An 18,980-nucleotide genomic window follows, 5' to 3' on the forward strand; every position below is an offset into this window, starting at 1 on the left:
TAGCGTTTAGTTAGTCCGTCTAGTGTGTAGCGTGTCGTTAGTCCGTGTACTGTCAGTGTATTCGTCTGTGTAAAAAAAAAAAAAAAAAAAAAGTTCCTGTTGTTCCCATTTCGTTACCTGTCCCGTCACCCGTTATTAGTTAGTGTAGCGTTTAGTTAGTCCGTCTAGTGTGTAGCGTGTCGTTAGTCCGTGTACTGTCAGTGTATTCGTCTGTGTAAAAAAAAAAAAAAAAAAAAGTTCCTGTTGTTCCCATTTCGTTACCTGTCCCGTCACCCGTTATTAGTTAGTGTAGCGTTTAGTTAGTCCGTCTAGTGTGTAGCGTGTCGTTAGTCCGTGTACTGTCAGTGTATTCGTCTGTGTAAAAAAAAAAAAAAAAAAAAGTTCCTGTTGTTCCCATTTCGTTACCTGTCCCGTCACCCGTTATTAGTTAGTGTAGCGTTTAGTTAGTCCGCCTAGTGTGTAGCGTGTCGTTAGTCCGTGTACTGTCAGTGTATTCGTCTGTGTAAAAAAAAAAAAAAAAAGTTCCTGTTGTTCCCATTTCGTTACCTGTCCCGTCACCCGTCATTAGTTAGTGTAGCGTGTCGTTAGTCCGTCTAGTGTGTAGTGTGTCGTTAGTCCGTGTTGTGTCAGTGTATTCGTCTGTGTAAAAAAAAAAAAAAAGAAAAAAAAAAAAACACTTACGTGAATACACCACATAAGTTTCCGCGTTCTTTCCGACCCCCTGTCCCGTGGTCAACCCATCCCGCAGTGTCCCATCTAATAAAACTTTTTCCCCGTGTGCCCCATTTTATATAAATATGGCCCGCAGGAGGTACACTTCAGAGGAACTGTATGCAATCATTGCATCAGACTCGGACTCAGGTAGTGGTGATGACGACCCCACTTTTTTGGCATTCTCCGACTCCTCATCCTCATCCTCATCCTCATCCTCATCCAGCGAGTCTGAGCTCCCTGCACCCCCGAGAAGGCGTCCAAGGACCGCCACTGACCCCAATGCATCAGATGCTCACTGGAGTACCCCGGAAGATTACAGACCCCAGATCCCTGATTTTATTGGGAACCCAGGGATTCAATTTGACACGGAAGGGCTCAGAGGGAAGGACTTCTTCAAGTTTTTTTTTTCTGAAGAGTTCATTGCCCATATTGTTACCCAGACGAATTTGTACGCCCAGAATTTTATAGAAGAAAATCCCACCTCCAGCTATGCCAGACCCGATAAGTGGACCCCTGTGGATAAAAAAATTTGGGGGGCTTATACTAACCATGGGGCTAATAAAGAAGCCAACAATCAGGGCGTACTGGTCTACCGATATTTTGTACCACACCCCAATGTTCCGCATGGCGATGTCGAGGACGCGCTTTGAGTGTATTTTAAAATTTCTGCACTACAATGACAACCAGCTGTGCCCCCCCAGCGATCACCCCAATTACGATCGGTTGTATAAGATCAGGCCCGTAATAGACCATTTTAACGCCAAGTTTGCCCAGGCGTATGCCCCACAGATAAACATTGCAGTAGACGAGTCCCTGGTACACTTCAAGGGGAGGCTAAAATTCCGCCAGTACCTGCCCAGTAAGCGGGCACGGTATGGTGTGAAGTTGTACAAGCTGTGCGAAAGTACATCAGGGTACACCCACAAGTTCCGTATTTACGAGGGGAAGGACACTAAAATTGAGCCCCCAGAATGCCCCCCCGTGCTGGGAGTAACAGGGAAAATAGTGTGGGAACTGGTGCACCCACTATTAGACCAGGGTTACCATCTGTACCTGGATAACTTTTATACCAATGTCCCCCTGTTTCAGTGCCTCGCTTCCAGAGGAACAGTGGCATGTGGCACTGTTCGGAAAAATCAAAAAAGCCTCCCTAAGACGCTGCTTGGGCAACTGCTCAGAAGGGGTGAGAGCCGGGCCCAATGCAGCGACAATGTATTGTGCGTTAAATATAAAAACAAGAGGGATGTCCTTATGTTGACGCAATACACGGCCACAGCAGTACCCCCTGCCCAGTACGAGGTACCAGTGCAGAGACCCCCAAACCAGACTGCGTCCTCGACTATAATAAGTACATGGGAGGGTGTTAAGAAAATTGTAGATCAATGTATCAGTTAATTATTCTATATTACATTGTAGACTAGGTATATATATATATATAGCATGATACTGGTATGAGTAGTTAAGGAGTTAAACCAAACCCTTCTATAGGCCTCTAATCTCTTCTGAGGTAGACAGATAAGACAGTCTGCTAGACCACCCATGTGTATAAGTTTATAGATGGTGTACACAGGAAACGGGACAGACTGCCTCCCTTGCATTCCTTTTCTCTGAATTCATAACGGTCTTATTGTATGTAATAGATACACTTAAGGAGGTGTAACTTATGTTAATCACTTTTATTTTAAGCCTATCATATATCCTTATTCACCTTGGAGGTATAAACTTTTGCTGTGATGTCATTTATAATATATAATCTTTGACCACCTTAAAATTAAAGCAGAAATCATCTGATATAGCTCAGGCTAGTGTGATGTTTTCTCCTGGGCCCAGACTTCTGCACGGGATCTGGGATCGTCTTCTCTTTGATAAACACATAAATTCTCCTTACAGTTTTGGTCCTTCGAGCCGGAATCACTCACTGCAGAGGGAGAGGAAAGCCTGGCTGTGAAAAGGTGGGTCTGAAGTACTCTCCGATCATTAAAAGACCTCCGTCTTGCTTAGACGTAATTAGAGGCCAGTCGGGCATCCTGTCTGAAACAGTGACGTTTTTCCGAACTAGCCGGAGAATTTGGAAGCCTCCCAGATAACGTGTAGTAAGTATAACAATGGTTAAACTTTTCTTCTCTCTTCTTCTTCTTCTGTATACTTTAGTGTTAGTAGAATTTACAATGTGTATTGTAAATGAGAGGCAATCATAGACGAAGGGACAATAGCAGTAGTCTATGTGAAATGTGTAAGGTAAATGAGAAGTATAGACGAATGGGTTGCCAAAGGGGCAATAGCAGTAGTCTATGTGAGACCATAGCCATTGTGAGAAGGCTACAGGAAAGAATTAACTCCGTGCGACACGTAAAAAGTGGTTAGATGACGTCATGGGACACAGGGGTGTCCAGGAACTTTACTTCTTATCTTTCTATTACTTTCTCTTTGATATTGTGTTATAGAGTAACTAAGAATATGAAGAGGGCGGCCGCCTACTAACATAATGTACTATTTGTATTGCTGTCTTATATTGCATGAAGCGAATGTGTGAGTGATTGAGATGAGTGGAATAAATAAATAAATTAAAAGTTCTAGTTGTAAAGAATTATGTGATACAATACGGACAAAATCAGCTAAAAGATCAGCAGAAATACGGATTATCCGCTGCTGAAGTCTGGTTAAAAGAAGCCCCAAACTGTCACGCCCATATAAAAAGAGACGCCCGACAGTTTGATGAACAATTCAAAGGGTTAATGGGGAGTTCCAATTGAATGAAAAATAGAGAGAGCAGATAGAATAATTCTATGGCCAGATTGGAGTTCTGTAGAAGGAAATTAGAATGGGAGGGGAGGAGATGGTAGACCCCTTCCATAGTATAATCAGGGGGCATGAGAGATGATCCTAATGCTGCATATAATCAGCCATTAAGGAACACGTTAGTAAGTGCAGTAAAGAAGGAAATAGGAGGTTATATAATGAGATACATGGTTACCCTGAGGATAAGATCGTTGCAGGATGTTTTGCAATATGCAAAACATGCAGAAAAGTGTTACAAGGAAAAGGGTGAGAAAGTGAGGTTTTTTATATGGGGAGAAGAATGTGATATGATGGTTCAAGTAAGTCAGAGAGGTCATTGGACAGCGAGAGGATGTGAAAGTAGAGACAGAGGAAGAAGCAGATGTGGGATGCAGCTCGGGGATTTAAATGTGTGTTTGAATAATGGAAGTCTAGTGATTTTGCCTGAGAGTGCCCTGAGAAACAATGTTCTCAGCGACCTTGGGGAAAAATGACTAGGAGGGGTCGATGTACAACACTTGGAGGATCTCATGGCAATTTCTACTCTGCCTGAGATAGATCTCCAGGTGAATGGGCGGATGATTACTTTCCTGGTGGGCTCAGGAGCGACCAGGACATTAATACATCCCAATATGTAGCCAATGTTAAATGTAGTAATAGTCATATCCTGGTAAGAGGGGTTAATGGCCAGACCTACAGGGAATCCCTCTCTGAACCAGTTATAACAGACCTAGAGACAAATAAGCCTGTGAATGTCAGATTATGTAGTCTTGAATATGTCCAGTAAATGTGTTGTGATGAGATATTATGATAAAATTAGGTATACCTTCACCAGAGTACCTCAGGGCTGCTGGGAACCTCCAACAATTGTCTCCCAGGCTATGTCAGTACACTTAGCCCAGTTCCAGCCTCTTAGAGGTAGTCAGCGACTACTGCATGTTGGTAGTCAGCAGCAGACAGTGGAGAGAATTGTGGGGGGACACAGTCGTACTCTTGAGGTTTATTTATGAGCAAGGCCATAAAGTAAACATGTAGAAACTCCAATACGGTCAGCAAACGGTTAAATATTTGGGGTATAACCTGTCAGATGAAGGTAGGCAAGCAATTCTGGAGGTCCCAAAACTATGAGCAAATGATCTCCTTTTTGGGAATGAGAATGTTACGTGTGCTGCTGGGATTTGTTGTTCTATTGTGTTTCCAGCAGCACAGCACTCACAGGGTTAATGATTGAGCTGGCTGGGTGTGGTGCTGTCTGCTAGCCAATCCCCTGGTCAGTCTATATGGCCCCTCAGGTGGGCCGTCATGAATGCTTGTCTGTTGAGGTTTGCAGTGTGACTTGGTTCATGTCCATTTGTACGTTTATATTCTGTCAGTTTTGTGTCAGTTTGCTGTGTGTCCTGCTATCTGTGTCCTGTCCTGTTGCAGCGTGTGGTGAACGGTGTCCGGTTCTGCTGGACTCCTGGTTAGTGTAGGGACTAGCAGTATAACCAGGAGCCATGAAGTGGCCTGCTAGCTTTCAACATCTTGTACAACATGTCAACCAATACCTGGTATTTATATTCAGCTTCCAATCTGTTACTAGTGGTTGCATGTTGTATGCAGTGTATTCTGGGTCTGTCATGTGGCATGTGAATGCATCCTGTTCTGGTGTGTGGCTCCTAGGATCAGCTAGGGCCCAGATCCGAAGACCGCTGGGCTGCCCTTATTAGGGCAATGTCCCCGCTTAGGTAGGGCCACTATCATCCTCCCTTGTAGCACAGGGTCAGTTGCCTGAAACCGGTGTGAGTCCCGTGTGACCCTGGTGATACCCGTGTGCGTCCCCTTTGGTCATGATCATGTGGGTTCCGTGCTTTGCTTGCCCACACGATCGTAACAGACAAACTTCTATAGCTCCTGGATCTCAAATTCTGCATCTCTGACAGCGCTTCTTACCAGAATCATCTATGATGACCTTCTGGCTGCAGCCGGCAGGATCCAGTGAGATGGGCCTCTGAGGAAGCCTTTGTCAGGTTAAAACAGACTCTGGTGGGCTGCTGAACTACAGCAAGCCCTTTGTGCTAACTGTTGACTCAGGAGAAGGATATATCACCTCTGTGTTAACTCAGGAACACGGTGGAAAACAGATCACTGGCATACTACTCTTGCAGATTAGATCCAGTGGCCGAGCGTTCCCAGCCTGTGTACAAGCGGTAGTCAGACCTTCTGCCACTATAGTGCTGTCCCCCCACACACTGAGTACCGTACGCAGTTAGTTATACTCATATCTTAGTCCTCCTAGACATCCCCCTGCAGGACACTACTGCTCTCACAGCCACACCTGACAACCTAGGGATGTACTACGCTCCATCCATCCACCTTACTGCCCATTTCTTCAGACGGTCCTCCATACAACTGTCTAGGAGAGATGGCACATGAGGTGTTACTCAGACCAGATCTGCAGGAGGTATCTCTTGTAGATGCTGAATACACTCTTTGTAGATGGGCTGTACATCTCCGTTAAAAAAAAAAAAAAAAAAAAAAGCTATCTTACCTAAATTGTTCTTCAGATGTGCAGCAGTTTTGAGCCATGGCCTGTGTCATGTCTCAACAGGGGGGATGGTAGCACTCATATGGACAGTGTTCACAGCCTAGGGGTTTACAAACTACTCTAAAAAAAAAATTTTTTGTCTTGTATTATTTGTGCTAAACAATGCCGAAGGGAGTATAAGACCAGGAGGGGGCGCCGTCCGACACATGGGGGATGCTGGGAGAGCTCTGAGTGTAACTTCTATAGAAGGAGTGACGAGCGCCATACTGGTAGATCTGCTCCCTGACCTACTGACTGCAATCCCTGCTAGCCATCATAAACCGCTCCTGCAGTCACACAGTTTCTGCCGTCACACGGCTAAATGTCTGACCATTGTCTATGTGTATAGCATCCCTCACTCTTCACTTCGCCATACCGTGCACATCTCCACCCCGCCATACCGTGCACATCTCCAGCCCTTTACCTTCTGTATCACCCCATTACCTGTAGTATGTAAGCTGGTTGGAGCAGGACCCTCACCCCTATTGTTTCCATCAGCTGATTACTATGTAACCGTGGTTCTGTAATGTTTGTACTTTTGTCTTTCTGTATCCCCCTGTCTATGTAAGCGCTGCGGGATATGTTGGCGCTATACACAAAGATTATAGATGTGTGTCAGATGAGGGACTTGTTGGCATTGCACACAAAGGGGTAAGGCGTGGCTAGATGCTTGCCTGGCTTGATAGTACTCCTAGTCAGGCCACGTCCCTGGTGGCCATCTTAGTGCTAGTCATGGCCTGCGGCCATTTTAGTACCTGCTGTAATACCTTCGGCCGCCGCCCAGACGCCATCTTGGCTCCTTACATCCCATAGCTGTACCTTCTACCTGGCATCCCAATGCTTGCACTTGTAGTACACAACACCAGTGATTAGTGCCTTCTCTGAACTGCATAGGAATAGTCAGCAGCCTCCATCACTGTCCTCTGTGTGTTGATGATATGTTGTCTATCTTATTAAGTGTGTGCTATAAGATGGGGTCAGCTCACAAATGGTTAAATCGTCTGTTACATGGGAATGCTTCTTTCACCCTCGCCCCCACCTTTCAGCTTTAGAGTTCAGTGAGGGAGGGGGTATGTGACTGACTCTAGCCATGCTCTGCTTGCTTGATATGAATAGACCTGTAATGAAGATGATCAGGAATGAAGTTTAGTATAAACCTGTGTGAACAGGGAACGTCCATTCTTGCTGTTATTTGTGTACATGTCCGTTCTGTGATTGGGTTGCAGTGATTTTGATTGTTAAATGGTGTTTTCAATGTGATAATGTCATGTAAGATATAATAATAATGAAGTTGTTGATAATGTGAGAGCTGAGTGTCCCTATTACGGGAAGGATAGCACAAGGATGAGGCAGTTATCTGAAGGAGTCCAGACACAGCTAAAGCTCTGTTTATCTTACTCCATCACCTCTCCCTGATAAGAGAAATTCCTGAGGGGGGTTGTTAACGTTGGAGGATCAAGCGACTACAGATGATTGGAGTAGTAGTAGTTGTGTAAATCTTAATGTTATGCAGTAAATATTGTGTATAGAGAATGTTAATAATAATTATATGAGATAGGAAGACTTGACCCCACGATAGATAAAAGTTAATGACAAGTCTTCAAGCTGTGATGAACCTAAAATGTGTGATTAAGCTTCTTAACTGTACCTATCCCCACAGATAAGTGATCCATGTTATACATTGAGTTTGCTGTTTCCACCTGTGAGCGGGGACCAAATGCCTGCTGTTGCCTCTGATCCTGGGGTCATGCTTGCTTCGCGCTACCTGGTAATGGGACTGAGGCAGACTACGGGAGACTGCCTGAGGGATGCTGTGCGGAGAGGAGAACCGTAAGGGCACGCTGTCTCTGGGATATGGCCTGAGCTACAGAGAGCACGCACAGACGTGTGATGGTTGTGTGGTGACCGGGCCTAGAACAGGTGCCAGGTACAGCCCCTAACGGGATTGTGCTTGGTACAACTGATAATGCCTATATACCTCATGACCTCCGAGGGTAACAGCAAGGGCCGTGTCCGGAGAACTAGGAACACCTCTCCCAAAGGTTCCTCTGACCCATCGGGGTCCCAAGGGGGGTACCGGACGAGTATGGGACGAGAAATCGGATGGCTGCAGGGGGTTTGAGTCTCTTCTTGCATGGTGGGTAACAGTGAATAAAAATGTAGACTGGATTATATATATATTATAACCAACAGAGATTTGTTAATTATACAAGAGATGCAATCAAGGGCCTAGCGGAACAACTAGGACACACCTTACACTTATTGCATGGCAAAATAGAATGGCTCTTGATATGTTACTAGCAGAAAAAGGAGGAGTTTGTAAAATGATTGGAGGATATTGTTGTACTTTCATTCCTAATAACACAGCACCTGATGGTAGTGTTACTCGAGCACTGGAAGGGTTAAATGCATTGTCAAATGAACTAGCTGATAACTCTGGCATAGACGATCCATTCACAGACTGGTTGGAAAACTTGTTCGGACACTGGTCACAAGTCATATACTCCACATTAGTCTGTGTGTCAGTATTTGCCTCCATTCTAGTACTTTGCGGTTGCTGCTGTATCCGAGGACTGTTACAAAACCTTATTATTATTAACACTTCCATCACCAAAACTATGTTCCAAAATATACAAGATGACAAAGAACAAGATGGCTTACTGGGTCAGGTGACCACCTCTGTCTGACAAGTGATGGGTAAAAGTTCTATGAAGGAAGCGCCATTTTACTTTGATGATTCTGAAGTGTGACATTTTGATTCCAGTGTGTCCTGATTGTACCGGAGGATTGCTCTAATAACTGATGGACACTTCGATAAGTAAGATTTTATATCATGATGGACAATCATTTATATATGAAGAAAGGAGCATCAATCTCATAATAAATCAAGGCCAAGCTTCTCTTGGGGGGCGGGCCTAATTTTGGGTACAATTAGTGGAATGACTTCACATATATATATATACATCAATGTAATACTTTTATATGAAATAATTACATACTTAGTATTGAAGTGTGAACCCAGGCCTCCTGGTAATAAAGCTTCGGGCCGTAGCCAGGGGGTCTGTGGTAGAGTCATTATATATGTGTATTTACTATTACACTGTGTTGATGTATTGATCTAAAGTGGGGAATGTTAAGAAAATTGTAGATCAATGTATCAGTTAATTATTCTATATTACATTGTAGACTAGGTATATATATATATATAGCATGATACTGGTATGAGTAGTTAAGGAGTTAAACCAAACCCTTCTATAGGCCTCTAATCTCTTCTGAGGTAGACAGATAAGACAGTCTGCTAGACCACCCATGTGTATAAGTTTATAGATGGTGTACACAGGAAACGGGACAGACTGCCTCCCTTGCATTCCTTTTCTCTGAATTCATAACGGTCTTATTGTATGTAATAGATACACTTAAGGAGGTGTAACTTATGTTAATCACTTTTATTTTAAGCCTATCATATATCCTTATTCACCTTGGAGGTATAAACTTTTGCTGTGATGTCATTTATAATATATAATCTTTGACCACCTTAAAATTAAAGCAGAAATCATCTGATATAGCTCAGGCTAGTGTGATGTTTTCTCCTGGGCCCAGACTTCTGCACGGGATCTGGGATCGTCTTCTCTTTGATAAACACATAAATTCTCCTTACAGAGGGGTCGATCTATCAGACCAGGTACTGGAGCCCTATAGAGCCATGCGGAAAACACGGGTGTGGTACAAAAAACTGGCCATGCACCTCGTACAGATGGCACTGTATAATGCCTACGTGCTGTTCCGAGGTGCAGGCCACAGGGGGACATTCCTTGAATTTCAAGAGGAAGTTATCAAGGACCTAATATTTGGGGACCAGGAGGTGGGGGAGAGGCCCAGTACTTCTGGAAGCGAGGCCACAAGAATTGTACCAGGGCAGCATTTTCTCAGTGAAATTCCCTCCACTGCGACGAAGGGAAGGACCCAAAAGAGGTGCAGAGTGTGCTACAAACAGGGGATAAGAAAAGACACCAGATACCAGTGTGAAACGTGCCCCACACAACCCGGCCTCTGTATAAATGAGTGTTTTAAGATCTACCACACGTCCCTGAAATTTTAATTTTTTTATTGCCCTGACGTTTTACCCTGATGTACTTCGCACAGCTTGTACATAAAACCACATGCTAAGTCCTTCCCTTCTAAACCCTGCGCCCTAAAAACAGTTTAGATTCACATATGGGGCATTTCCCTGTTGGGTAACATCATGGGTTACGTTTTCTCCTTCTGCCCCTGGTAAAAAATAAAAATCTGGGCCTAAACTGAGCATTATTGGAAAAATGTGAATTTTTCGTTCTCAACTCAAATTGTTAAAAAAAAATCCTCAAATACCTGTGGGTTCAAACCGCTCACTACACCCCTTAAAAAATTCCCTGAGGGGTGTAGTTTCCAAAATGGGGTCAGTTGTTTGGGGTCTCAAATGCACTGGTACCTCAGGGGCACTGCAAACACTACACGGTGTCTGAAAATTATTCCAGCAAAATCTGCATTCAAAAAAAGCGCTCCTTTCTTTCTGAGCCCTGCCATGTGCCCAAACAACAGTTTACATCCACATATGGGGCATTTCCGTGCTCGAGAGTAATTGAGTAATGCATTATGGACTATGTTTTCTCCTTCTGCCCCTGGTGAAAAATGAAAATCTGGGCCTAAAGCTGAACATTATTGGAAAAATGTGAATTTTTCGTTCTCAACTCAAATTGTTAAAAAAAATTCCTCAAATACCTGTGGGTTCAAACCGCTCACTACACCCCTTAAAAAATTCCCTGAGGGGTGTAGTTTCCAAAATGGGGTCAGTTGTTGGGGGTTTCAAATGCACTGGTACCTCAGGGGCACTGCAAACACTACACGGTGTCTGAAAATTATTCCAGCAAAATCTGCATTCAAAAAGCCAAGAAGCGCTCCTATCCTTCTGAGTCCTGCCATGTGCCCATACAACAGGCTACGTCCACATATGGGGCATTTCCGTGTTCGAGAGCAACTGGGTAACGCATCATGGGGTATGTTTTTTCCTTCTGCCACTGGTAAAAAATATAAATCTGGGCCTAAAGCTGAACATTATGTGAAAAATGTGATTTTTTTGTATTGAACTCAAACTGTTAAAAAAATTCCTCAAATACCTGTGGGTTCAAACCGCTCACTACACCCCTTAAAAAATTCCCTGAGGGGTGTAGTTTCCAAAATGGGGTCAGTTGTTGGGGGTTTCAAATGCACTGGTACCTCAGGGGCACTGTAAACACTACATGGGGTCTGAAAATTATTCTAGCAAAACCTGCATTCAAAAAACCAAGAAGTGCTCCTATCCTTCTGAGTCCTGCCATGTGCCCATACAACAGGCTACGTCCACATATGGGGCATTTCCGTGTTCGAGAGCAGCTGGGTAACGCACCATGGGGTACGTTTTTCCTTCTGCCACTGGTGAAAAATGAAAATCTGGGCCTAAAGCTAAACATTATGTGAAAAATTGGATTTTTTCGCATTGAACTCAAACTGTTAAAAAAAATTCCTCAAACATCTGTGGGTTCAAACCACTCACTACACCCCTTAATAAATTCCCTGAGGGGTGTAGTTTCCAAAATGGGGTCAGTTATTGGGGGTTTCAAATGTACTGCTACCTCAGGGGCACTGCAAACACTACATGGGGTCTGAAAATTATTCCTGCCAAATCTGCATTCAAAAAGACAAGAAGCGCTCCTTTCCTTCTGAGACCTACCATGTGCCCATACAACAGGCTACGTCCACATATGTTTTTTGTCTCATATATATTTTATCACTGTTTAGATCGATGTTTTCATCGTATATTTATTGTTCTTATTGACACATTTGTGAGACTTCATTATGTATATGAATTTTGTTCTTTTTTTTTTTTCCCCCTCTCCTCCCCTTTCTTTGTTAATCACTCCTCCATTATCTATTTGTACTTATCACACAGTCCTATCCAGCCGAACTGACGAAGGGGTTCTTCCCCGAAACGCGTATTCCATTGCTGGTTTTTAATTTCTGAAAAAATAATAAAAAAGAAGTGCTTTCACCATCACACATTGGACTTTGATCTACATCTTCCAGTAGCTTAGAGTGTTGCGCCTCCATACCAGTTCTTTTCACTTCCTTTACGTCCACATATGGGGCATTTCTAAAAACTGCGGAATCTGTGTAATACATTCCAAGTTTTGTTTCTTTGCTAACTCCTACTGTTTTATATAAAAAAAAAGGTTTTATATTGAAAATCAGTAGAAAAAAGGAACTGTTCTAATTTTTGATGCACTTTCCTTTAATTCCTGTAAAACATCTAAAGGGTTAATAAACTTTCTAAATGCCATTTTGAATACTTTGAAGGGTGCTGATTTTAAAATGGGGCAATTCATGGGGGATTCTGATATACAGGCTCGGCAAAACTATGTCTGAACTGCATTGGTCCTTAAAAAATTTAGATTTTGAAATTTGCTAGTAAATGTGAAAAATTACTGCTAAATTTATATACTTTGTGGAGTCTGCAAAAAGTAAAATAACACTTAAAAAATGATTGCTGTGTAAAGTAGGCCTATGGGAAATGTTAATTAATAACTATGTTGTGGTGTTTGACTTTCTATCTTACAAAGAAAACAATTCAAAGTTTGAAAATTGTGAATTTTTCCAAATTTTCAGTAAATTTGGATTTTTTTTCCTAATAAGGACAAAATTTATTGATGAAATTTTTACACTAACATAAAGTACAATATGTCACGAAAAAACAATCTCAGAATCACCTTGATAAGTAAAAGCATTCAAAAGTTATTAGCACAGAAATTGACAGATGTCAGATTTGAAAAATAAGGCTTGGTCCTTAAGCTCAAAATAGGCCATGTCATTAAGGGGTTAATAAAGCTGTGGCCAACCCACGTTTTCACCAAGAAGTTGTAAGTACATGTTTGTTATAGGTAAGTGAGCTAGAACTAAGGTAGGGTGCCCCCAGTCCCGGCTACATGGAAACAGAGGACCTTCTCATCTCTCCCGCTATAGGAGTGCAGCACAGAGTTTTCACTCACCGTCCTGTAAAGAACATCTACATTCAGTGATTATTCCAGACCGCCGCCATCTATACCATTTACTGATACAACCCTTTAGTTGTCTCCTCCACTTCTGGATAAAACTCGTTCGTAATTTTCCCAAACGTAGAAAAAATCTACAAGCAATTCTTGGCCTGCGTGAGAGAAAATGATACGAGCGCCAATCAAACATGTGTCACCAGCTGGTCATTAATTTAGCCCTAGAGTCCGGCTCATGTACAAGGACCCTCAGGGGACATTCAGACGGTGGAACTCACTGTGCAATTTCCTGTGTGAATTCAGCCTCCAGAAACCACATGCTGTCGATGGGCAAAATCTGCGTGCAAAATTATGATAAGAAAATTGCCTTTCCATGTCCGAATTCCACATGCAGATATTCCCCATTGACAGGGCAAAATCCATGTGCACATCCGCGCCAAAAAAACAGCAGAATACCACAGATAATGGCACTTTGTGGCGGAATTCGCCGTGAAAAATTTTGCGCCAATCCTGCCATGTGAACATACCCTTAGTGTGTGTTCACACCCAGTGGATTTAGTGCGAATTTGCCACACCAAAATCTGCCACGTGTGAACACATCCTTAGCCGGAGAAGGAGCCTGCTAACGAAGAGCAGACAAGATGGACATGCTGGACAGTGGAGCTGAAGCCAAGGCGTCGGGGGCAGAGGCCCATTTGGGTGGATTCGGTAGAAATGTCCCGACTTTGGCTTTTAAGAAAAAAATTATATATTACAAATATGGTCTAATTAATTCAATGTAGAATTTGTTGCATATTTCCTTTCACAGGTATTTGGTAAAGTTTGGTGCTCTAAAATTGTATTTCAATAAATCTATTTTATGTTCTATGTAAATAGCTTTATTATTTTGTCATAAAGGTGATGAAAAGTCGGATGTTACCGTTTTAATCCAGTAAATTGATCACTTGAATAACAAGAGTCGTGTATAAAGGAGTCAGTGTGGGATATTAAGGGGTCGGAGGTTTGGCTTCCCGATTGCAATATCACGGAGTCTTCCCATGGCTATACCGCAATTTTGTAGCACCTCATGTGAGGATTTTCAGGGGTGGGGCTTGAAATATGAGCCCTACCCTGAAAATCATCTGTAGCTGAAGAAAATTTTTATAAAAAAGTATACATCAACTAGGCGCGCTTCGCTGCAGCTTATTCTCGGACCCCTGCACTGGTTTTCTTCTTCTTTTCTGGACGCTGATTGAAAAATACCTGCCTCCTGGAAGCGCTGACTGTGATTAGCTGACACTTAGCCAATCACAGCCAGCGCTCAATGAACAGCTGTGATTGGTTCATTGAGCACTGGCTGTGATTGGCTAAGCATCAGCCAATCACAGCCAGCGCTTCCAGGAGGCAGGGATTTTTCAATCCCTGGCCAGAAGATGATGTAGACAACAATACCAGGACCCGGGGAGAAGATGCTGCTGGGCTGACAGCACTTCTAAGGTAATGTATGTGTATTTTATTTTTTCCCTGCAGCTAGGGTTTAGATTAGAGCTTTGACAGTAGAATTTCCTATTGTCAAAGTTGTATCGCAACTCACGAAAATTGAGTTTTCATGTGATGCAACAGAGAGGAAGGCTCCATAGGGTAAGATGGACTACAAAACCTCATGAGTCACGTGGATATCGCAGGACACGTGAGGTTTTTGTGTTGCGTTGTTGCATGCTACTAAACATCGCATGTGTGAAGTAACCCATAGGAAAGCATTATAAATGCCGCCCCCCTCCCGCTGCTGTGCAGCGCTGAGCAATGTGTACATCCAAAGTGGCAAGTGCTGCCGTTGAGCGCTGCGGGCCACAGCAGCGCCGTGATCCCAACACCTGGGCTCAGCGCTCCACCGCAGCACACCACTCTGAACGTCAGCGCTCAACCGCTGACAGCCGCCACTCACCGCTCCGTCGCACAGTTGCGCTGTGAAGTGCACATGCAGTGCTATCACTTTCGCCCACGGCGTGTTCTAGTGCCCTTCAGCGCTGATAAGCCCCGACCGCCGTCCCTGAGCTTCCACCAATGCGGACGGAGCTGACTACAGGACCTGTGAGGGTTAGTATGGGGAGAATGCAGGACTGCCAATCATGACGAGGGGGCGGCAACCCCCTGTCAAACTCCTCCTATCTTGGCTCCACCAGTTCTTCTGGTGGCGTCAAAATACACTAATACCCATTATCTGTCTTCAGTGTTATCACTCTGTGATATCAGCGGTATTACAGAGGACTGCAGGTGATATCATTATCTGTCTTCAGCGTTATCACTGTGTGTTATTTGTGGTGTTACATAGGACTGCAGGTGGCATCATTATCTGCCTTCAGTGTTATCACTGTGTGTTATCAGCGGTGTTACATAGGACTGCAGGTGACATCATTATCTGTCCTCAGCTTTATCACTGTGTTCTCTGTGTTATTACATAGGACTGCAGGTGACATCATTAACTGTCCTCAACGTTATCACTGTGTGTTATCTGCAGTGTTACTTAGGACTGCAGGTGACATCATTATCTGTCTTCAGCGTTATCACTGTGCGTTATTTGTGGTGTTACATAGGAGTGCAAGTGACATCATTATCTGTCCTCAGCTTTATCACTGTGTTCTCTGTGTTGTTACATAGGACTGCAGGTGACATTATCTATCCTCAGCGTTATCACTGTGTGTTATCTGTGGTGTTACATAGGACTGCAGGTGACATCACTATGTTATCTGGGTAAGCATGGGCACTTACCTTACACTACAGTACTGTTTTACTAGTGCCCACAGTGATGCTGGAGAAGGGTGGGCAGCATCTCAGCATCTGCAGGAGGAGACGCTGAGCAGGAGATCATGTGGGCCGAGTCAGCAGCGAGGCCACGAGAGACAGCGGCCGCCAATGAATCTAGGAGCAGCTGGTGAAACTAGAGGTGAAATTCTGGCTGGAAAAATCAATGAACCTGGAAACTGGCTAAACTAGAAGACAACGAAACTAGAGGTTTGCCTGTAATATACTTAGTGCTGTCCCCATCGGTCCTGTGTGTTGTTGCGACCCCAGTAAGGTCATGTCATGTGACCGCATCCTCCAATCACTACTGTGTGACATAAAAAACATAAAACCTGTTGGAACCGCATGACATGATCACATGACAATTAGGAAACTAAGGACACCCGCAGAGGTGGCGAACATAGGCAGGATTTATACCACAAGAGACTTTTTAGTTGGTGTAAACCTTTTTCCTGGCAAGTTAACCCCTTAAGGGCGCGCCCCCTTTTTTTTCTCTCTCATACTCGATTTTTCCTCCCCACTTTTAAAAAAGCAGAACTCCTTTATTCAGTCATCAATGTCGCTCTCTAAGGACTTGTTTTTATTGCAGGACGAGCTGTATTTTTCAATGGTGCTATGTAATTTACCAAATAGTAGACTAAAAAACTGCCAAAAATTCTGAGTGGAGTGAAATGGAAAAGAAATGCAATTCCGCCATCAGAGGGGATGCTGGGGGGTCTGGTTCCTATGGTGTACACATTGCAGCAAAAATACCAATTCTGACCCTTCTTTTTTCTGATGACATTCTTCGTGTGGGCTATATAATGCGAGACTTTGCTAGATTGTACTATTATGATTGCAGTGATATCAAAAATGTTTTTTTTATTATAGATATGGAAAAAGGTGTTTTTTTTATGTCAAAATAATAAAGTTTTATTAACATTCATTTTTACATATATTTTTAGTCCCCATGAGGGACTTGAACTTGCAAACATTCTATCACTCCTACAGTATCACATCACACTGCTAACTGACAGGCAGTCGATTAGGCCGCTTACACATGGGCCACAACGATATCACTTACGAGAAAATCGCAGTAATGTCGCAGCTGTGTTATCTGTTATGTGCGATAAACCAATTTCTTTGAATAGCCCCTTTCTATGAACTTATTTGCCATTTCATCCAGCCTAACATCCACACCATCCTCCTCTACTATCCTCCTAATACGGAGCATTTGGCTCCATGGGAGGGATCTTAAAGTTCCCGGAGGATGATAGCTCTAAAAATTCTTATCTGTAGGCTTGCGATACAAGTCTGTTCTCAATATATCACGACTCTTAGTAATCATGACATCCAAAAATTGAGAGTATGTAATAGTAAATTTCAATCCAGGCAGAATGTTGTTAAGCTCCTTATGCAAGCCGTGGAGATCATCTTCCGACCCGTCCAGATGAAAAATATATCATCAATATACCTCCACCAGACCTCGACATTAGTTCCTAGAAAGGTGCTATCCAAAGAAATTGGTTTATGAACACAAAGCAAGAGCTTTGACCAAATCTAGAGATCACCTTTTATGCCCTAAACAGACTAAGGTTGGTACTCATCGGGTTCCTTTGTTTCCACATATTGCACCACCAGTGTTGAGGTTTCTAAAATTTTGCGAAGACATTGTAACATCTTGTCCGAATGCCATCCGCACATCCCAGAATTTAGCCAACCACCTCTAATGTCATACCATCATGGCACTAATACAGGATTGTACACACGGGAAGGCTGCTGCAGGAGGGTGAGTCCGGTAATTCGTCTGGTGGCTCTAAACGGGGTTGTTTTCCTTGTTTAGGATGTGCCTCGTGTGGCAACCTCCCCAGGAGGGGCACGTTTACCCATCCCCGTACTGGATGGAGGTATTCGATTAAGGGTAGATTTACATGCAGGTCCTCTTATGTCGTGTACATACGTATTTGGTATTGCTGCGTCCGCAAAAGTCTCATCTATCAGAGTAACACATTATTTACCCCACATGGTGAACATCGTCAGAAAAAAAAGAACGCCAGAGTTGTGCTTTTTTAGTCATCCTGTCTCCAAGAAAAAATGCAATAAAAAGCGATCAAAAAGTTGTATGTACTCCAAAAATGGTATTAATAGAAACTACGAGATGTCCCGCCAAAAATGAGCCCTTGCATGACTATGTCGATAAAAAAATATAAAAGTTATGACTGTCAGCAGACAATTTAAAGAAAAATTAATCTTAGAAAACAAATAAAAAGTAGTACAGCAAAAAAAAAACTATATAAACTTGGTATCATAGTAATTGTGCCGACCCATAGAATAAGGGTATCAGGTCATTTTTGTTGCAGTGTGTAAGCCGTAGAAACAATAAGCACTCAAAATGGTGGAATTTAGTTTTTTTCCATTTCACTCCACTTAGAATTTTTTGAATGTTTTTCAGTACATTATGTGATACATTAAATAGTACCATGAAAAATACAAGTCGTCCCGCACAAAACAAGCCCTCATACAGCGTCTTTAAGGGAATATTCCGGAGATGGGGTGTTTTTCCCGTTTTCAACCATCCACTGAGTACATGATAGATGGGTGGGAGTACAATTGCTGGGACCCCCACCGATGCTGAGAACTGGGGGTCCCGTTAACCCCACTGCCAGTCATTGCTGGATCATTGCTTCGACCGCAGCAAGGTCACGCTGCATGAACCACCGGACGCACATGCGTGCTGCCATGCCCTTCATAAAGCCCCATCTAAATAAATGATTGGCTCACCACAGAGAATCACGGCAATCCGCAGCATGCTGCGATTTGCTACCCGTGAGCGGAGAATCGCTATGATTCTCCGAATTGTGGACAAGGGGGCTGTGCTTTCCATAGCAATGCTAAGGGGAACACAATGCTAAAACGACCGTGGACAGGCAGCCTTAAGAGGGGACACACAGATCCCCACCTGCAGCATTGGACAGCAGCTTCTAGGAGTTGTGATGATGTCACCTGTGTGGGAGGAGTCAGGGATCACATGACCAGGGGGTGATCAGTGTATGCAGGACTCTGGGCTGGATGTAGCAGAGCTGTGTGTTATGTCCTGGCCGTAG

This window comes from Eleutherodactylus coqui, chromosome 11 (genome assembly GCF_035609145.1).
Source record: "Eleutherodactylus coqui strain aEleCoq1 chromosome 11, aEleCoq1.hap1, whole genome shotgun sequence".
Classification (NCBI taxonomy): domain Eukaryota; kingdom Metazoa; phylum Chordata; class Amphibia; order Anura; family Eleutherodactylidae; genus Eleutherodactylus; species Eleutherodactylus coqui.